Genomic DNA, 13713 nt, shown 5'->3' with positions numbered 1-13713 from the left:
TATTTCTTTGATATTTGCTTGGCGAAATTGCTTGATTTTCATCATACATTTCACACAATTATACACCACATTCCTTGTTTCAGTTTTACAGAGTTTTTTTTTTTTTTTTTAGATCGTTCATTCATTCATTCCTTCATTCATTCATTCATTCATTTATTTAACGTTACATATAACGTTAGTAGGCTAGGCTAGCGTCGTGGGTGAAACTGCGCACGATGGCAGACGGTGCTAATATTGTCGACCTGATTTTGGTGAAGCCATTTGAAAGTGTTCCTTACGAGGAATTAAACAGCAGGGCAGATCAACACCTAAGATTGATTTAATGCAAAAGATAGGGAAAAATAACAGGTCTTTTCAGCTCTCCTGGTATGACAAAGTTAGCTGGCTGACTGGAAGTGCTGTGACAAATAAAATGTACTGCTGGCCATGCCTCTTGATGAAACCATCTCACGGATGTGTTGTTTGGTCAAAGGTGGGGTTTGGAGATCTGTCTAACTTTGACAGGGCATATAAAAGACATGAAAAGAGCAATGAACATGTGAGTGCATGTGCAAGATTAAGTTGCATGGGCAGGATCAGGGTTGAGCATGCAATAAATGAAGGTGCTCACATTCAAGTGGCTAAACATAATGAAATAGTCAAACAAAACAGGGCCTTCCTAAACCGCCTTATTGATGTGACATCCTTGCTTGGCCGGCAGGAGCTGTCATTTAGGGGACATGATGAGAGTAGTGAATCATCCAACAAGGGGAATTACAGGTAGTCCACAGAAACATTAGCTAAATATGACTCTGTCCTGTCCACACAATTCGAGTCCTCAACTGTGTTTTCTGGTATGTCCCATACTATTCAAAATGATTTGATCTCTGCTCTTGCAGCCACCATTTCTGATCAGATCAGAGATGAAATTCAGGATGCTCCCTTTTTTGGATGGCAGGTGGATGAAACAACTGAGATGCCCAGTCCATTTTTTAAATATTAAATGAGAACATGCAGGGCTACAATTTTAAGGACAAGCTTGTGGCACAGACCTATGATGGGGCTGCTGCCATGGCTTCAGATCTCAATGGTCTGCAGGCCAAAGTGAAAGCAATAGCCCCCAGTGCAATGTTTGTGCATTGCTATGTACACCGACTGAATCTGGTGCTGTCACAGGGGGCTAAATGCTTGCCTGAGTGCAGAATTTTTTTTGCATCACTCTCTGGATTTGCCACATTTTTTTCAAAATCCACAAAGAGGACATCTTTTCTGGAGTCTGCAGGCTGTTCAAGGTTGCCCAGAAACGCTCCTACTCGATGGAATTCCACATCACGGATAGTGAGCACTGTGGCAAACAATTATGATGGCCTCCTGCAGACATTTGAGAACATCATTTTAGATACAACAATGGATGATGATACACTGGATTGTGCCGAAGGCTTTGTGAGGAAACTGGAGGATTTTGAGTTTGTGTTCATGTTGTACACATATGAACAAATCTTCTTTGAGACTGATGTGGTCTTTGATATTGTCCAGCAGAGGGCGATGGATGTTCTTTACTGCAAGAACAGAATTGAATCTCTTCTTGCATTTGTCAAAGAGAAGAGGTCAGAGGGGGCTTTCCAAGCCATTTATGCCAAAACAGCAGATCAGACTCACATCAGACCCACGAGATGAGCCCATGAGAAAGCGCCGTCTAACCCAATTGCAGGGTCCCCAAGTGCGATACAGAAATCTGTACATGGCCATCCTTGATAACATCTTGGAGCAGATTCCTCGACGTTTTTCAAATTTGGAAAGCATGCTCTTCTTAGAATTAGTCAATCCAGGGAAATTTGATGATATGAGACAGGTATTTCCAGAGGAGGCCTTCCAAAGTGTCCTGAAAAGTTATGGCCATCACTTTGATTCAGGAAGACTGAGGTCAGAACTTCAAGTCCTGTATTCAGATCAGGACTTGCAGGGTAACAGGGGAAAGCTGTGTGATTACTTGGTGTTCCTTAAAGACATGGAGTTGGACAGTGCAATGCCTCAGCTTTACAAACTGTTCTCATTAGTGGCAACAATTGGAGCTACATCTGCAGGTGTAGAAAGGAGCTTCTCCTGTTTAAAGCGACTCAAGTCCTACACCCGAAACACAATGGGCCAAGGCCGTTTAAAAGACTCCTAGTTGGTACAACAGGGTCACAGACCATTTTCTTGAAAAGGAACATAGGGCAGAATTTACTTTTAAATAAATAGACAATATTGGGCCGAAAATGAGCTTCCCCTCTCTGACAGACCAGTAGCCGCCACTGGTATGGACATAACATAAATTACCAAATAGGAATTGAAAGTTGGAGTCCGTAGATACCAAACATGCTACCCATGTGATTCCAGTTAACTATACATTGCAGCTCTGGAATATTAATACCAAACTAGTTCAAAAGAGAAAATGAATGCATAGAATAAAGCTCATTAAAGAAAAGAAAAGTGATGTGAAACTTGGATACATGTTTATACATTTCCCAAGTGGTTATATAGAGAATACTTAGGATTACAGGAGTTCATTTGTCCTTCTCAGAAAGAATGAGTCACTGGTCTCTGCAAAATTTTTCCTGATCGTAAAAGGTCCAAGTACCTGTAACAGGACACCTAATTATTCCTGTAGTTTAGCTAGTTTGGGATGCTAGTTGCAGTTTTAGGGGTATGGCTTCACAGAACTTTGATAGAGTGAGTTTAAAACTATTGGTGAACTAACAAATAATTGTGTCTGATTTGTCTCAGTCATTACACTCATGGTTAGTTCATGTTAGTTAATAACATGTTAGTATAACATGATAGTACAGTATATATTAACTATCATGTTAGTTAATATATACTGTATACTTATATACAGTATATACAATATATATATATATATATATATATATATATATATATATATATATATATATATATATATATATTAGGGATGTCCCGATCACGTTTTTTTGCCATCGAGTCCGAGTCATTTGATTTTGAGTATCTGCCGATACTTTGTCCCGATCCGATACTTCTATAATAGCCTACATAAAAAAGAATAAAGAAGAGCGAAAAAACAGATCCAGGAACAGTGCTTTTCAGGTTTTTCAGGTATCTAACAGTAATCAAATAGTAATCAAATATAAAATATCACTGCATATTATCTTTCCTGTATAAAATAAATAATGATTAATCATTATTGAAGTTACAAAAGCTATTCAGTCAAGAGCAGTGAGTGATTCCTTTGTTATTTGTTGTTTGATTTAACATTAAAAACAGGCAGTAGGAATAGTTTTTTTTTTTCCCTTTAAGATATGCACGATCCAGTACATATACTATTCCACATGCGCTGTCTTTTTTTCGACTAATATACGTTCACTTAAGACATAACCGACTATGTTTGCTAGGATACTCGACAAGATGGGCATGTTGACACAATTTTTGTATGAATTTGTCCGCTGAAGCGCAAGACTTGAAAGAGAACTCAGTATTTGCGCGCTGACTGGAATAAGCGTGTGCGCGTTTCGGATGAGTGCACACAAATCTTCTCACAGCGCGCGAGCTCTCTTTCGCGTCTTGTTCTTGAAGGTTTAAATCAGCAAGGCTGAAATGAGTTTAGTTTAAACACAGACAGCAACGTGTGCTGTTCAGGTCTCACCTGCGCTCGCGCGCTATCAACACCCGTGTGATGACGGCGTAAATGACTGGACATTAGAGCAGACGGCACTCGCAGTTAACATTGACTGTTTTGTCCATGCTTTCTGATTATCGTTGTTGTAACGTTTTGTGCATCCATCGACTGAAACATACATTATCTGAACTCTGTCTGTTTTCCACGTTGTTATTTTAAACAAACCATATTAACTAATAGATGCGTCGTCATTCGAGATGGACCACGGTGCAAGTGCGTACCGAACCGTAAGTGGAGAACCGTATGGTTCTATTTTTTTTTACCGAGAACTGTTGCACCCCTAATACATATATATCCGAGTCCTGATCGGGAGGTAACGTCCGATTCCGATCGAGTCTGAAACCACGTGATCGGGCCCGATTTCCGATCGCGTGATCAGATCTGGACATCCCTAATATATATATATATATATACAGCTATGGAAATTAAGAGACCACTCCAAGTTCAGAAATCAATGTTAAGTGGTCTCTTAATTTTTTCCATAGCTGTATATATAGTGCTGTCAATCGATAAAAATTAAGTAATTAACTGCTAATTAGCTAATTAATTTTTTTTCTGTAATTAATCGTAAAACCTTTGGAGTTTTTAATTTTGTTATATTGTAATAATTTCACAGTTACTCTACAAATTAATGTAGAAAGAACTTAAAGGGTTAGTTCACCCAAAAATGAAAATTCTGCCATTCCACACCCATAAGACCTTCGTTAATCTTTGGAACACAAATTAAGATATTTTAGTTGAAATCCGATGGCTCCGTGAGGCCTTCATAGGGAGCAATGACATTTCCTCTCTCAAGATCCATAAAGGTACTATATTTAAATTGGTTCGTGTGAGTACAGTGGTTCAATATTAATATTATAATATTATAATATTTTTGGTATGCCAAAAAAACAAAACAAAATAATGACTTATTTAGTGATGGCCGATTTCAAAACATGAAGCATCGGAGCACTTGTCCTCGAACAAAATCTGAGATTTTTATTTATAAAGCAATGGATGGGAAAGTGATAGTGGAGGATGTGCTTTTGAAATTTATTGCCATCAAACAATTAGCCTCAAACAGCTTTGTTAGCCTCAAACAGCTTTTCATCTGAATGGATTGTGATACATGATTCCTGAGTGGAATGTATTGCACTACCTGGATGAGCTTCCACCTGTCAGATTTGGCAACATGGACACCTTGGCAATACTCAGCAGATTGGAACAGCTGAGTTGAGAAGTTTTTTGTTTGAGAGAGGCCTTGGAAGCTCAGGTAAGTATAAATGAGAACTTGGGGGCAGCTACAGCGGTCATGGATCGCAGGATGATGGCTATTTAAAGCTCTGTAGATCCCCTGACACATGGGGCTGGTCCTGCATCAGCGTCACAGAAAAGAGAGTTGCAGGATCCGGTGGTGCCTGCTTGTCAGTCATTGGGAGAGGTTTCAAGCACTCTGCCATAGTCACAGCACTGTTATAGGGAAAGTGGGTGTGCAAGCCCCATAAGCCTCCAAATGCAGCCAGGCAGCCCAATACTGGTGCTGTGCAGGCTCGATTAAAACGGGAGCAGCCGAGGAAAATAGGAACAGTGCGGCCTGTGGATCATGAGGGGGGGTTCATTTGCAACAGCAGCGCCTAGTGTCTGGTATTACACCTGTAGGTCTACAGGAGAGCAGCAGCCATGCAGGTGTTCTGGATAAACTGACATAAATGAATATCAATATTGTGTCATATAATGCCAGAAGATGGCACAATGGGCACTGTGAAGCAGATAACTCACGTCACTTTGTGGTGGATAAACTATTGGAGACATGTGAGGTACTGTGTGTTTAAGAGACTTTTTTTTTTTACCTAAGCAGGACCTGGAAAGACTGAACTCCCTACATAAAGACTTCTATGGGGTGATGAATCTAACTGGAAACTGCACTTGTGGGGTCTGCAGGTGGAGCTCATCGACGATTTTATAAGAGGTATGAATTCTTTCTCTGTCATCAGCAGCTGGCTAGAGTGAGCTGCCGGATGATGATGCGTTACTCTCACCTCATCTGATCAAGCAGTGAGCACACTCCTCGCCTCAAGCCAAAAAAAGCAGGCAGAGGCTGTTGAGATTGAGGACGTATCTGAGCACTCGCAGCCCGCCTACCCTGCATATAACGAGCTGTTGGACATTATTTCTTACGCTAATGAAAGATTAGATCTGCCGTGGAAGCACGAGAGGTGCAAGCTCCATCGCAACCACCTTGATAAATGCTTCCTGTCAGGACAAAACCACCCAGCTCATACAAGTCTTCCCTTTCTCCAATATCTTCACACTGAGATGCAGAGATCTTGGGGAAAGCCATATTCTGCTCACATCCACCATTCACAGGCAAATTATGCTCATGTGGAGGGGGTGCATGAATATGGTTATGCGATACCACTGGTTGAACAGATCGCAAGCTATTTTTCATTTTTGCAGGGGAAGAATGATGATATTAGCATGTCATCAATAATAGACTGATTTCATTACCATTTGCACCACTGTAAACCCAAGTCTCGAAGTCCTGAGACCAAAGTGTGAATGTACACAGACTCTCAGACTCGCCAGTTTTCCCATGTGTCTTGAAGCCACAAAGGACACAAAATGGAACATATCTTCTCCATTTATATTAGCAGAACTGTATATACTTAATGACTGCTGTTTGTGTAGATGCTTAACAGGGTATTACGGGACAGCCATAAAATTTAGGAACGGATCATGGAACAGGCAGAGCAGATGTGAGTGAGAGACAAGGCGGGAACTTGGTGCAGGAAACAGAAATGTGCAGGATGCACTCATTCTCAAAGTCTGAAAACAATTTGTCAGCCGTTGTCAAAGGGGCACACACAATTTTGCCAGCTCACTGGTCAGATGTTACTTCGTGCTTGGACTTAGGCTTTGGTGCGCTGATCTTATCCTTGCTCTCGCAGATCATGAAGGCATAACCATTGTGGAGGAGTACCCACACCACATACTCCATGAAAGAGGCATGTTTCCAGGCAAGTCTCGTCTCCACGTTGAGGCTTGTCCAGAAAGAACTCAGGAACTAGGAAATAGCAACAGAACAACCAAACATAACATGATGAGAACTGACAATGAACATAAGAAAACATAGTTTAAATATACAGACAAACCAATCAATAAAATCAACAACAGGTGTCAATGAAGATCAACTAATGAAAAGCCATTGAAACCAACTGAGAACTAGGTCACAGAACTGAAATACTAGACAAAACTCACCCAAACACAAACAGAACATAGAAAATCCCTTAAAGTACAACTTTTTTCTTTTTTCTTTTTTTTTGGTACTTTTTGGTTTCCACCTTGTTATACTTGTGGTGTTCCAGGTCAAAAATGACTGGCCTACAAAAAAGCTTATAAATTGCCCATTATGCTATGTTGTCACCAAATAGTGGATTCAATCTTTTTGTCAGTTTGTTTTCTTTCAGTTAGGACAGGGAAAAAAAACAGTGTTAGTGGATAATTGTGTCAATAAAATATGAAAAAATGCACAGTTTAATCACACTATTAAGCTTTAATTTTTAACCAGGAAGTTTCTTTGGAAATGCTTTTATCTTCTACAAAATGGCACAAGTCACACTTGTGGTGTTCCCAGTCAAAAATGACCAGCCAGCAAATAACTGATTCCCTTTTAAATTGGAACTCTCACTGGATCCTAGTACGCTATGATGAACACCTCCAGCGTGACCAGTGTGTGAAGCATGTGTCAAAACATGACAACATCATTGGCCGGCGACAGCCTATGGTATCACTACCAGTGCAAACAGAGTATAAAAGTTTGCCTGTAATTCACTTCATCCTATTTCTTGTCTTTAGGAGCCGTTTGTTTGTGACATGTCGAAGGGAACAAAAAGTTTCAGGAAGTGTGTACATCTGTGTCAGCACTATCTGAAACCTGATCATTCACATGGTCTGTGCGTTATTTGCTTGGGTGACGAGCATGCGCGCTCAGTCCTTGAGGGAGCTGAATGCATGCATTGCGAGAACTTCTCTATGAAGAAACTCCACTCTCATTTGTCCATTTTCTCAAAGGAATTGGGACAATCATCTGTGCTCCATGGATCAGGGCCTGCTGCAGCTGAGGCAAGGATGAGGCTGAGATCATGGGGCTCACAGATGGAGCTAGCAAAGGAATTGAGAAAGGTATGGATCTTTCTCATTCTTCTGTAGCCGACAAGGAGGAGCTACTGGATGAGGATGTGTTATCTTTCACATCCTCTGATCTGACAGTGAGTGCTCTTCTGGCTTCAAGCCAAGAAGAGCAGAATGTGGCTCTAGAGGACAAAGATGTCTCTGAGCTCTCACAACCTGCCTGCCCCACATATGATGAGTTGCTGGAGGTTATGTCTGGTGCCACAGACAGACTGAACCTGCCCTGGAGGTGCAAGAGATGTAAGATGGCAGTGTAGTGAATAGCAGACAGGATGGCACCAGAGGTCCCCACTTCACAACAGGGTGATAAGACCCTTAACAAAAACTAAAAGCCCATTAATCACAGGCTAATCTAATCAGGAGTTCCCCATTGTTCACCTCAGCCCTCCATGTCTGAAGCCAAAGTGCGCACAACCAAGGCCACCAGGGCCACCAAACCGGTTCCTGGCTAGAGCACAGCAAGGACAAAAAGGCCCCAAGAAAAGGACAATCTCTATACACACATTGACTTGAAACCACCAAAATGGACAGGAATGAACATAGTGCAATGAACATGCCTATACATCTCCTTTTTCATCCAGGGAACTGTGCACACACAGTGGAAACAGCACCTGGAATAACAGCCAATGTAATCTCATCCACTGACAAAGAAATTGACATCTGGGTGATAGGGTGATACCTCAATCAATTCACACCAAGTTTTGACTGTACAAGTTCAGAACACTGCCCAAAGGACTTTGAGAAAGGTTTGGAAAATAAAGCATTTACAAGGTTATATTTCTTGGTGTTTACTTGAAGAACCACATGTCCATGGAAGATGTCCGATGAGCGGTTGCCAATCTTCCTTTTCTGTTTCACATCGGCTGCGGCGCAGGGGAGTGATCCCTAATCTTCTTTGCCCACTTTGTCAACAGTCACAGCAGACTTATGAGTAGGTACTGTCCAGGATGGCACTTTCTTGTCAGTTACTATCCACCAATGCATTTAAAAGCTTTGAATTACAGTTATTTCAACTAACTGCTGAAAATTTGGTTGTGGTGGCACATATTAATAGTCCTCTAAAATCTACAATGGATTTTATTGACAAGTTACTCAACTTATTAAAGTTAATAAAATTAACTTTTAAGTGAATTTATTACAAACTCTCTGCCAAAGGAATTTTTAAATTTGATGGAATCCTTTGATCTTTCTCAATGGTTGAATGGCCCTTCTCATGTACAGGGCCACACACAAGATTTGGTTTTAATGTACGGAATATCTGTCTCTGATACAACAATCTGTGAACTTTTCTAACCTCAAGCCAATTATTTTTACTGTCCCTCTGGTTTCTCAATCAATACCATCTCACAGTCCAGTGCAATGGACTTGAGCACTAAACCTATGGGGTCAGATTCCCGCCAATTGTATTGCAGTCACGGATCAAAAAATAATAAACGTGAATCACAAATTTAAAAACACATGTAAAAATATATAGCACAAACTTAAAAAAAATAATGCAAAATGATCGGAATGGCAAAGAACATGGTCACGGATCAAAATATAATAAGCGTAAATCGAAAAATCAAAAGCATATTTAAAAAAATAACAAGCATGAATCAAAACTTTAAACACATTAAAAATGATACTGCACAAATCTTAAACTTGTGTTTATGCGTTCTTAAAAGTTGTTTTCCTTGCTTTTATTACTCTTTTCTTTCTGCTCTCTTTACATTTTCTGCTTATATTTTACTCTTTTGTGCGCTTGTGCAGTTTTTCTCTTTGCTCTTCTTTCTACGTTCTGCTCTTGCTTTTCCAAATGTTGCAGTTCGAGTTTCATGTAAATTAGGCTGGGCTTAAGCGCCACCATTGGTCCACTAGTTCTAGATGGACAGCTCCTCCTCTAGCCAATCAATCGAAGGGAGGGAGATGACATCACTTCAATGCGACTCATGGCTACTGATGCTCACACTCATACAGGAGAAGATAACCATCACAGCTGGCAATTTCCGAGCTGTGGTAAACTCTTTCTGTTGCAGGACACTGTTATAATGTATATATATACATTATAACATATGTACATATGTACCTTCATACATATGTACCTGCAACTCGACCTGTCACCGGTATATAGGCTACTTCTACCTGGACAATCTTTTATTGTTAAATTTACCATCCTAACGACAACCTGTCACAGTTGTGCCTGTCTGACGATCTATCATTGTTAATAATTGTATAATAATATGCTTGCTTGTTGTCTCTTTTATTCCTGTCTTTTGCACAAGAGAATATAACATATGAAACCTACCTTACTAGGCTAATATATTTGCTCGTGAATTACATTTAAAGTAAGATATGCCATGGCAATTGTTTAGATCAGTAGTTCCCAAACTGGGGTACGTGAGGTGACAGAGGGGGTAACGTTACGCGAACAAAATGCAGAATTTTGCTATTCATTTAATTCTTCTCTACATTAAAATAATATTAAAACTGATCATGTATTTTCTAACAGGTACAATATGCCATATGACATCCAATCAAAATACCATATCTTTTGCGGTCAAATCTGACAGAGTCCATTTCCACATGCAGCGTACATATGGGTGCATAGCCAGTATAGGTTGCGTGGGGAGTCTGCAGCCTGAGCAAAACGCGCAACATACTGCCATTCTGTACCTGCAGATTTAGCACTTACTAGCACGAAGAACAATAGCCTGGCACAAAACGGGCTTAAATATCAATTTAAGATTCAAACTCTTGATACAAAACATAGCCTACCTTTTGTGAGTTCTTGTTTTTAATGTTGATAATATTATATGAGCAAGAATGCAAATCCAAATATCCACACAACAGTTCAACAAACAAAGGGGTAATATTAAGTGTTATTCTTCACAGTATTGTCAGTATTTGCTCTATTTTGCAACGAAAACAACAGCAGGATTACAACACAGCAGTGCTTCGAGAACGAATCTGCAACTTTGAATGAATTGTTCTTGAAAGTCATGATTCATTCATAAATACAGCCACTTGCTTCTTTGAATGAATGACTCGATGACTCAGGCATTAAGACAGTGACTTACCGCCATCTACTGGCGGTTTTAGTATTTAAAATAATCACTTTTCACGTTTTTAGCATTGCATATTTCTCTATTGAACATTTTTTAATTTAAAACATTATTATTGTTGTAAAGGTATTCATAAAGATCAAAAACTGCACTAGAAAGTCAATTTAGGGGGCAAATATTGTCCCTTAATGGAAAATTTACAATCTAAGTGGAAGAGAGGGGGTACGCAGAAGGATGATAAGTGTCTCAGGGGTACTCCACTCTGAAAAGTTTGGGAACCACTGGTTTAGATCATCGTATGTTGCTCGTAATAGTAAACTGTGCATATTTTGTCATGTATTGTTTTCCTGTAAACAGATTTATAGATTTTGTCTTCCATGTACAGTATGTCATTGACACGGGTGTTGGTTTATGAATTTGATCACATTTTAACACTGAGATTATAAAATTATAACGTTAAGCAATAGCCTTCACATCAGTGTTTTCCCCAATATTAGAGCAATTGCAAATGTTTATTGAGCTGTTGTATAAATCAATATAGCTATAAGTTAATTTTGAATGTGTTTTTGCACTATTTTAATGAAAGGAGTATCAAACAAAGTCACAGCAGAACAGCTTTGCTCGTCTCTGAGCAACACAGCAGTGTTTCATTAATGAATTCCTGATTTGAACGAGAAGTTTGAATGAACTTTTCGCCACCTACATATCTGTATCTGTAATTTTGTTTTTATTTAAAACATTAATCTTATAGTATTGTGCAATTATGTAGTTATGTAATTAAACACAATAAATGTGTGAATAAATCACTGCATATCAAATCCACCTGGTTTCTGTAACTATCTTCTCTGTAACACTATCGTAGTCAATGCAGAGATGATACATTCAGTCTTAGAATTAATTTACCTATGATCGTTTAACAACAATTAAGAAATATATTAGCTACAGTAGCCTTAGCATATTAGCACCATGAGCCAAGTAATATTTTAACACCAAATACCATATATTATGAACATAAAGATTAACAATCATAAGTAGACTGCACAATAAAAAGAGTATCTCAAAAAGAGGAATTATTTGTCCATAGTTCAGATAACTTTACAGATTGAAAGTCCTTGTAAAGTTTCAGATTAAACTGTTATCTTCTCCTGTATGAGTGTGAGCATCAGTATGGGTCGCATTGAAGTGATGTCATCTCCCTCCCTTCGATTGATTGGCTAGAGGAGGAGCTGTCAATCTAGAACTAGTGGACCAATGGTGGCGCTTAAGCCCAGCCTAATTTACATGAAACTCGAACTGCAACATTTGGAAAAGCAAGAGCAGAACGTAGAAAGAAGAGCAAAGAGAAAAACTACACAAGCGCACAAAAGAGTAAAATATAAGCAGAAAATGTAAAGAGAGCAGAAAGAAAAGAGTAATAAAAGCAAGTAAAACAACTTTTAAGAACGCATAAACACAAGTTTAAGATTTGTGCAATATCATTTTTAATGTGTTTAAAGTTTTGATTCATGCTTGTTATGTTTTTTAAATGTGCTTTTAATTTTTCGATTTACGTTTATTATATTTTGATCCCTGACCATGTTCTTTGCCATTCCGATCATTTTGCATTATTTTTTTTAAAGTTTGTGCTATATATTTTTACATGTGTTATACATGTGGTATTATTTTTTGATCCGTGACCGCAATACTATTGGCGGGAATCTGATCCCATATAAACCCTACCTCTATTAGTAATTTCTCTCTGAATTATAAAAAAAAAAAATGGAAATTATTAGAAAGCTGTCTTCCTAATATTGACTTGGATGAGCATTCACTAGTTTTAGTTCTACCTGCCAGATCTTCGAAGTGCACGAAGGGATCTGACAGACTACGGTAAAACCTCTAGCATTACAATAATCAGTTTATAAATGCATGAACTAACTGTTCTACATTTGTCATTGAAAGCATATGTCGTAATTTAGATATATTTTTAAGATGGAAGAATGCAGTTTTGCAGATGCTAGAAACATGGCTTTGAAATTAAAGATTGGTATAAAAGAGCACACCCAGGATCCTAACTGATGAAAAAGACTTGACAGAACATCCATCAAGCGTTAGACAGTATTCTAGGCTATTACACACATGTCACAGAACAGAAGGCAGCAGACAGGCAATTAGAATATAAACAGAGTTTATTAAACAGGTTGGAGTAAACAACAGGATCTGGATGCAGCAATGGTGAGTAATGCAGTTCGATAGAGTCTATGGATGACTTGGCTGGAGTGTAACTTGAATATTCTTTGGCAGGTGAACACGGACAGGCTGGATGGGACACGCGGAGGACGAGGAGCAGAAGACAGATGAATGAAGACAGGATTCTTGGAGGCAGGTAGGTACAAAGGTGAGTAGCAAGTAACGGGTCTGTAGTGTTCATCAGGACGAAGTGGTACACAGACGAGACCAGACAACTGTGGTGAGGATGGTGACTACTTAAGAAAGGAGTGCTGGCGAGTGGTAGCAAGGTTTTGCAGGTGCGGGTGATTGAGGAGTGTGTGTGGTAATGGCTGACTGAGTGCAGGTGTGGAACAGGAGGGATGCTGGGAAATGTAGTGTAGATAGTGACTGGGCTGGTGACCTTGACAGTACTCCTCTCTCCTGGAAGGCATGTCCTTGCGCCAAAAGGCATCCTGGAGTCTTGGCTGGTAACAATGGTTATAGGGGCAGGTTGCCTCCAGGTCGGTATTGGTAGAACAGGAAACCAGGGTGGTGCCAGTGGCTCGGGAAGCCATAGTGGCGACGGCAGTTTGGGTTGCCATGGCAGCGCCGGCAGTATGGGAAGCCATGGCTGTGCAG

Source organism: Chanodichthys erythropterus, chromosome 7 (genome assembly GCF_024489055.1).
Source record: "Chanodichthys erythropterus isolate Z2021 chromosome 7, ASM2448905v1, whole genome shotgun sequence".
NCBI classification, from domain to species: Eukaryota; Metazoa; Chordata; class Actinopteri; order Cypriniformes; family Xenocyprididae; genus Chanodichthys; species Chanodichthys erythropterus.
This window is presented reverse-complemented; position numbering follows the sequence as displayed.